The sequence below is a fragment of the Lissotriton helveticus genome, chromosome 6, assembly GCF_964261635.1.
Source record: "Lissotriton helveticus chromosome 6, aLisHel1.1, whole genome shotgun sequence".
Taxonomy (NCBI): domain Eukaryota; kingdom Metazoa; phylum Chordata; class Amphibia; order Caudata; family Salamandridae; genus Lissotriton; species Lissotriton helveticus.
In genome coordinates, this window is record NC_136067.1 from 209,787,761 (window position 1) to 209,795,266 (window position 7,506).

The following is a 7,506-nucleotide window of genomic DNA, read 5'->3' on the forward strand; positions in this document are numbered from 1 at the left end:
ACTCAACCCGGAAGTGATTTTAAGGCAGCAAACGGCAAAACAACTAGAGCGCTTGATAAGTCTTCAAGCGCTCTTACAGCACTGTGTACTAATGACGGTTTTGGCATGCAGTGTGTGTGTTAACAATACATGCCTAAGGTGTGCAAGTTTATAGAGATTTGATGGGGCTACAATATAATTTGAAATAAATATCACAAGTTTTTGAAGAATGTTGGGGCTATAACATAATTAAAACATATATCACATTCAAATAGAAGTATTCTATGAATTTGCGGAAGGTAGAACGTTCAAAGTATCCAAATAGTTCAAAATCTTGAGTACAGTACATTATATTGTGACAAATTGAATAGCACAAAAAAAGGAAAAGACGTAAAGGAAACACTATCCCTTGACATATTGTTATTGGTGATAAGGCTCTCACTACAAAAGTAGTGTACGTGTGATCACGTCAGGGTTTATCGTTTGAGCTTGTAGTCAATAATGTATATGTAATGCAGTTGCAGAGAGCAGGGTAAAGCGCATGGATCTTTGAGAAACAAATGATTATTGCAACACATTTCATGTAAACGGCCTTGAATACCGTTCTTGTAATTCTCTAACACAATGGACATGAAATAAAATCATCAGCCTGGTGTAGTCTGACTTAAAGAACATGGTGAAGGCAGGGCTTTAAGAGGGAAAAAAAGACTGGTGGTGCTCTAAAAGGGGCATGGCAAATTTCTTAAAGGGGTGTGGCCTATCTGAGTCGGGTGTGGTCTAAATCAAGATAATTAGCATTGTGTACTTAAGAAAATCATGAAGTCTCATCCAGCAAAGGATAATAAAATAGGCAAAAAAGTATATTTATTAAGTATAAGCCATAAAATACATAAAAAAAATGTACACATTCTTTACATTACTTAGAAATATGTTGCAGGATTTCCCAAAACCCTTGAAGATATTCACTGTGTGTATTTTGCTGGGGTTTCTCACAACAATTTTCTTCAGCAGACCTTCTACCTTTTGCCAGCCAATTCTTTACATACGGATTTGCGTCAAATGTTTCAAATGGAGGACCATTGAGTTTTACCCATAAGCATGAAGAAATGGTCTCTACAAGAAGAGAGGCCCTTGTTGGACTAGCAATTCAGTTCATTGTGCTGAAACCTCTCTCGCAATCTGCATTACTTGCTGGCAGGGTTTCCATGCAAACTACTAACTTTTTTAATGCTTTAGGGGTTTTCTTTCCACCAAAATCTTTGAAAAATCTAAAAGCTTAGATAGTATCTCTTGGTGGCAGCTGAAACTCTGAACACAGTTTCCGAATCTCTTTCACCATAAAGAATGCATTTATCACCAGAAGGCAAGTTGCCTGCATCTGGCACACTGAAGCTGGCTATAAGTTCTTTCTCAGAATCCGGGGGATATGGTTTATTGATATTTACAGACAGACCTTGGTAAAAACTGATTTGGATTAAGGGCAACAGAGTTACTTCTACCATGGAAAAGAGGAATATTCTTGAATTTGCCCTTGTCAACTGCTCTCTGAGCCGCAGAAGCAAACTCCCCTGGTGAGTCCTTCATTGCTCTAAATATATATACTTGATTAACCAAAAGTTTGTGGGCAGTAACCATTGTAATTTCCCTCCTCTGTAAGGAGAGTGATATCAATCAATCAATCAAGCACATTTATAGAGCGCGCTAGGGTCTCGAGGCTCTGGGAGGGGGGGTGCTTCTACTGTTCGAAGAGCCAGGTCTTGAGTTGCTTCCTGAAGGAGAGATGGTCCTGGGTCAGTCATAGGTGGGTGGGGAGGGAGTTCCACGTCTTGGCAGCCAGGTAGGAGAAGGATCTTCCGGTGGTGGTTCTGCGAATCTGTGGGACGGTAGCGAGGGCGAGGCTGGCGGAACGGAGCTGACGGGTGGGTGTGTAGAACGTGAGGCGGTTAATGAGGTATTCGGGGCCCATGTCGTGGCGAGCTTTGTGAGCGTGGGTGAGGAGCCTGAACGTGATCCTTTTGCTGACGGGGAGCCAGTGCAGGTCTCTCAGGTGGGCAGAGATGTGGCTGTGTCGGGGGATGTCCTAGATGAGTCGTGCAGAGGCGTTCTGTATGCGATTGAGTCTTTTCTGTAGTTTGGCTGTGGTTCGGGCGTAGAGGGCGTTCCCGTAGTCCAGTCGGCTGGTGTCGAGGGCCTGGGTGTCCGTCTTTCTGGTGTCGGTGGGGATCCACCGGAAGATCTTTCGAAGCATGCGCAGGGTGTTGAAACATGATGACGAGACGACATTGACTTGGCTGGTCATCGTGAGGGAGGAGTCCAGGATGAAACCTAGGTTGCGTGCATGATCCGCGGGCTTGGGGGTGGTGCCCAGTGCAGGGGGCCACCAGGAGTCATCCCAGGCGGAGGGGGATGGTCCCAGGATTACGACTTCCATTTTGTCTGAGTTCAGTTTCAGACGGCTGAGCTTCATCCATTCCGCGACGTCTTTCATTCTATCCTGGAGGCTGGCTCTGGCGGTGACGGGTTCGTTGGTGAGGGAGAGGATCAGCTGGGTGTCGTCAGCGTTGAAGATGATGTTTAGGTTGTGTTGGCGTGCGTTGGCTGCGAGGGGGGTCATGTAGATGTTGAAGAGGGTGGGGCTGAGTGAGGAGCCATGAGGTACGCTGCAGATGATCTTGGTGGCCGCTGAGCGGAATGGAGGGAGGCAGACTCTCTGAGTTCTGTCGGAGAGAAAGGAGGTGATCCAATCCAGGGCCATACCTTGGATCCCGGCGTGGTGGAGGCGGCTTGTTAGGGTGCGGTGGCAGACTGTGTTGAATGCGGCCGATAGGTCGAGGAGGATGAGGGCAGCAGTTTCTCCGTTGTCGAGCAGGGACCTGATGTCGTCGGTGACTGCGATGAGGGCGGTCTCGGTACTGTGGTTTGCTCGGAATCCGGACTGCGAAGGGTCGAGGGAGCCGGTGGTCTCAAGGAAGGACGTGAGCTGTTTGTTGATGGTCTTCTCGATGACTTTAGCGGGGAACGGGAGGAGCGAGATGGGGAGGAAGTTCTTGAGGTCCTCGGGGTCTGCGGTGGGTTTCTTCAGGAGGGCGCTGATCTCCGCATGCTTCCAGCTCTCTGGAAAGGTGGCGGATGCAAAGGAGTTGTTAATGATGATCCGGAGTTGGGGTGCGATGATGGAGTCGGCTTTGTTAAAGATGTGGTGTGGACAGGGGTTGGCTGGGGAGCCGGAGTGGATGGTGTTCATCAGGTGGGTGGTGTCTTCAGTACTGACAGGGGTCCAGGCGCAGAGGGTGGTGGTGGGGGCGTTGGTTTGGTGCTTGGGTGCGTGGTCTGGGCGCCGAAGCTGTTGTGTATGTTGGCGATCTTGTGGTGGAAGAACGAGGCGAGTGCATCGCAGAGGTCTTGCGAGGGCATGATGTCGTTGCTGGCGCTGGGGTTGGAGAGCTCTTTAACGATGTTGAAGAGTTCCTTGCTGTTGTGGGTGTTGTTGTCTAGTCGTTCTCTGAATGCTGTCGTTTTGGTGGTGCAGATCAGCTGGTGGTGTTTGCGGATGGAGTTCTTGAGGGCTGTCATGTTTTCTGATGACTGGTCATGGCCCCAGGCTTTCTCGAGGGTACGGCAGGATTTCTTGGAGCCTTTGAGGTTGTTGGTGAACCACGAGGTTTTCTTGCTGCCGGGTCTGCTTGTAGGATTCTTCAGCGGTGCGAGGGCATGGGCGCAGTTGGTTAGCCACTGTGTAAGGTTACGGGCTGCTTCGTTGGAGTCCGTAGTGTTGGTGGGGGGGTTTTGGCTGAGGGAGGTGGTGAGCTGGTCAGTGGTGATCTTGCTCCAGCATCTTCGGGGAGCCAGTTGCGTGTGGTGGTGGGTCGTTGTTTTCCTGAAGTTGAAGTGGACGCAGCTGTGATCTGTCCAGTGAAGCCGGTGGAGTGGCTGAAGGAGATGTGGCAGCTGGAGGAGAAGACTGAGTCAAGCGTGTGGCCGGCGTAGTGGGTGGGGGTGTTCACCAGTTGCTTGAGTCCGAGGTTGGCGAGGTTGTCCAGCAGGGTGGTGGGGTTGTTATCGTTGTTGTTTTTCAGGTGGAAGTTGATGTCCCCAGGAGGATTTAGTCTGAGGAGGTGAGGGCGTGCGGGCTGATGAAGTCTGCGATGGCTTCGCTGAACTGTGTGTGTGGTCCCGGGGGTCTGTAGATCAGAGTGCCTCTGAGGGTGGTCTTGGGGTCGGTGTGTATCTGGAAGTGAAGGTGCTCGGCGGCGGTGAGGGTGTCGTCGGAGTTGGTCGTGATGTGGATGGTGTTTCTGTGGCTGATGGCGATGCCTCCTCCGGGTTTGGTAGATGCGGTCCCTCCGTGTGATCTTGTAGCCATCCGGGATGGCTATGGCAATGTCGGGGGCTGAGGAGGCGTTCATCCAGGTTTCTGTGAGGAAGGCAACGTCTGGTGCTGTTGTGTCGAGGAGGTTCCAGAGTTCAACTGCGGGCCTGTGGACAGAGCAAGTGTTGAGCAGGATGCACTTGAGGTGATTGTTGCTGGTGTCTGGCCTGGCGGGTGAAGGGTCCGTGGGTGCATTTCGGGGGGGCTCGGTGGCAGGCGGGGTTCCGGCTGGTGTTGAGAGGGTGGAGTGTGGTGGCGTCGTAGGTCAGTTGGGTGGGCTGGTATTGTTTAGGGCCAGGGGTCCTGGCGCGGTCCAGGCGTGGACGGGCGCAGACGGGCTTGCCTTTGGCGTGCAATCGGCGCGCCCGCTGCGCGTATGCGTGGACTCTGCCATAAAAACGGAGGCGAGGAGCAAGAAACAATACTGTTACGGGCAGCAATACAGACACAATGTACAAAAACACAGAATACTCAGCTGCAGGAGCAGCGGTGAATCACGGGCAGAAAAACAGGCACAACTCAGCTGCAGGGCAGCGGCGAACTCGTGGCAGCAGCGGGGAAGCCTGGGCACACTCACGGGGAGTCGCGCAGTGCGTGGAGTGACCGGCCCTGAAGCAGGGTCAAGGGTCACAGCTCACCACTGCGTGGACTGCGCCATAAATGGTGAAGTGGGAGGGAGGAGCAGCTGGGAGGCGGTAGCGGGAAGGCGAATGGGAGGGGGTACAGAAGAGAAAGGGGCGGGCCGCAGTGGAGCAGGGAGTGGGGAGCGGGGGGAGTACAGAGCGGGAAAAACAGAGGCGAGGGGGCAAGAAACAATACTGTCACGGGCAGCAATACAGACACAAATTACAAAAACGCAGAATACTCAGCTGCAGGAGCAGCGACGAATCATGGGCAGAAAAACAGGCACAACTCAGCTGCAGGGCAGCGGCAAACTCGTGGCAGCAGCGGGGAAGCCTGGGCACACTCACGGGGAGTCACGCAGTGCGTGGAGCGACCGGTCCTGAAGCAGGGTCAAGGATCAAAGATAAGTCTTTGAGCTCTTGAAGTGCATCATACATTACCCCCAAATCTCTGATAAAAGAATAGGATGTAAGCTTCTTCAAGATACCTTCATACTTACTCCGGTCTCTTATGGGTCTGGATGGGTCTTTAGAATCATTCTGAAAATGTTTGCACAAAGCAGGAAGTCAGTTCATAACAGCTTTCACAGATCTGTAACTGGATGCTACCCATCTAGTATCAAGCATTTTCCCTATCTTCTGAAGCTGGGCACATAGCTCGCTGGTGACAAGATTAAGCTCTCTCTGGTTTTTTGGTGACATGCTGTATGTGGCATACAATGAGTCCATGAAAATCTTGAAGTGATTGACCACGGCAACCTCATCAACTGTGTCTGCCACAGCAAGTTCTAGTCTGTGAGCCAAACAGTGCCATGTCAGTACAAGATTTGGAAATTCTGATTTCACGCATGCTACTACTCCTCCTTTTTTACCAAACATTACTGCTGCTCCATCTGAACATACTGCAATCAAGATATAATGTAGCAGACTTTTTGTGTGTCCAACTTTTTCGAAGTAGCTTAGAAGATGTGTCTTTATGCCAAGGGCATTTTTTTCTTCCAGCTCCAGCAGGCCGAAATAGATGGTCACTGGGGTACTTTCATTTCCAAAAATGCCCCGGAGGTAGATGATTAAGGTAGAAGCATTGCTAATAGAAGTGCTTTTATCGATTAATACTGTGATCTTAAGTTTATGTTGTCTGATATAACAGACACATCGTTGCATTTACAGTGCAATGTGTTTTATTATTTCAGTTGCAGCCACATTGCTGTGCAAAACACGGCCCATTGCACTGCGATTCTTTGCCTGAAGGCGAATTAGATCAGGGTGGTCAGTGAAAGGGCGATCTTTTTTTTGTCAAGTAGTAGGTAGTGTCAAAAACCCTGCATGTGCTCTCCATATATTTTGCATTACATTCGTGTACTGTCACCACCAATGTATTTTCCTGCTGAGCTGTAAGAACATCTTCAGCTGCCAAGTGACCAGCACTCACCGTATGCTTCTTAATCTTCTTCCTGAGCTGTTTCTGCCTGAAAGCTTTTCCGTCACCGGAAGGACCAACCTCGCCATCTGCCCACTCTTTACTTATGTGCATGCCCTGGGTGTTATTGTGCACTGAAAGACCTGTTGATTGAGCCTTTTTGCAGGAAGAACATCCAATATTGCCTGTCTTGAGATACAACCATTTATATTCCTCTTGAAAGTAATACCACTGTTTAGTGTTCCAGCAGTCAGGGATTTTGACGGTTTCTTTCTCTGGCACACGTTGAAGTCTTGGTAAAGGTGGACTGTCCTTGGCAGACTCTGGCTGAGTTTTACTAGCTTCATCACTAGTTGGTTGCACTGGACAAGACTCCCCTGTAACATGCTGGCGCTTCAGTGACGGTTGGAAGTCAATCATTGCATAGACTTGCGCTTCAGAGCAGAAGCAGATAAGCCACTAGTAGCCATGGTAAACTTGAGAACTTCCTTCTTGAAGGCTGGACTGTTATATCTGGAAAAGAAAATCTTCATCTGCTGATATCGGTTTCAAGGCGATAAGGCTTTGCGTCATGCAACGAGAATATTAAGCCTCTTATCTGCAACAAAAATTGAATAGTTTACTCCAGTGATCAACAATGTTTAATTGAAGTGCCGTTTGGCAGGCAGATGTTACTCTTCATTTTGTGCTGCTCCTGAAAGGATCTCTCATTGTTCAGTGGAACAAGAATAGACTTCTGCTTCACTTCATAGAATATTAGCAAAAAATAAATATGGATAAATACAGACAAAAAATGTATTCAAATGGTGGCTTTTATACCACTTATTGTTTTTAGGAGAAAATGGCAATATAAGACTGGAGCAAACTTAACCGGTAAACAACGTTTACCCCGAAACTATCTCCCTGCATGGAATCACAACGCGGTAGTTACCACGACCGCGTTGTGATTCCGCATACCATTACAGGGGGGGGAGTTGTTGGATTTAAAATCCAACACCTTCCCTAGTGTCCGCACTGACTTGAGTTGGAATAGTAAATTATACTATTCCAACATCCAGCCACCCCCCCTCCGCAAGTCGTTGTTCCGACTGCGGGAAGAAAGACTGCGGGGTAAA

General features: G+C 49.3%; 1 pseudogene; it reads right to left on the minus strand.

The window, feature by feature from the left end:
- Nucleotides 1-895: 895 nt before the first annotated feature.
- Nucleotides 896-6,811, minus strand: LOC144762227 (E3 SUMO-protein ligase KIAA1586-like; annotated as a pseudogene).
- Nucleotides 6,812-7,506: the final 695 nt, after the last annotated feature.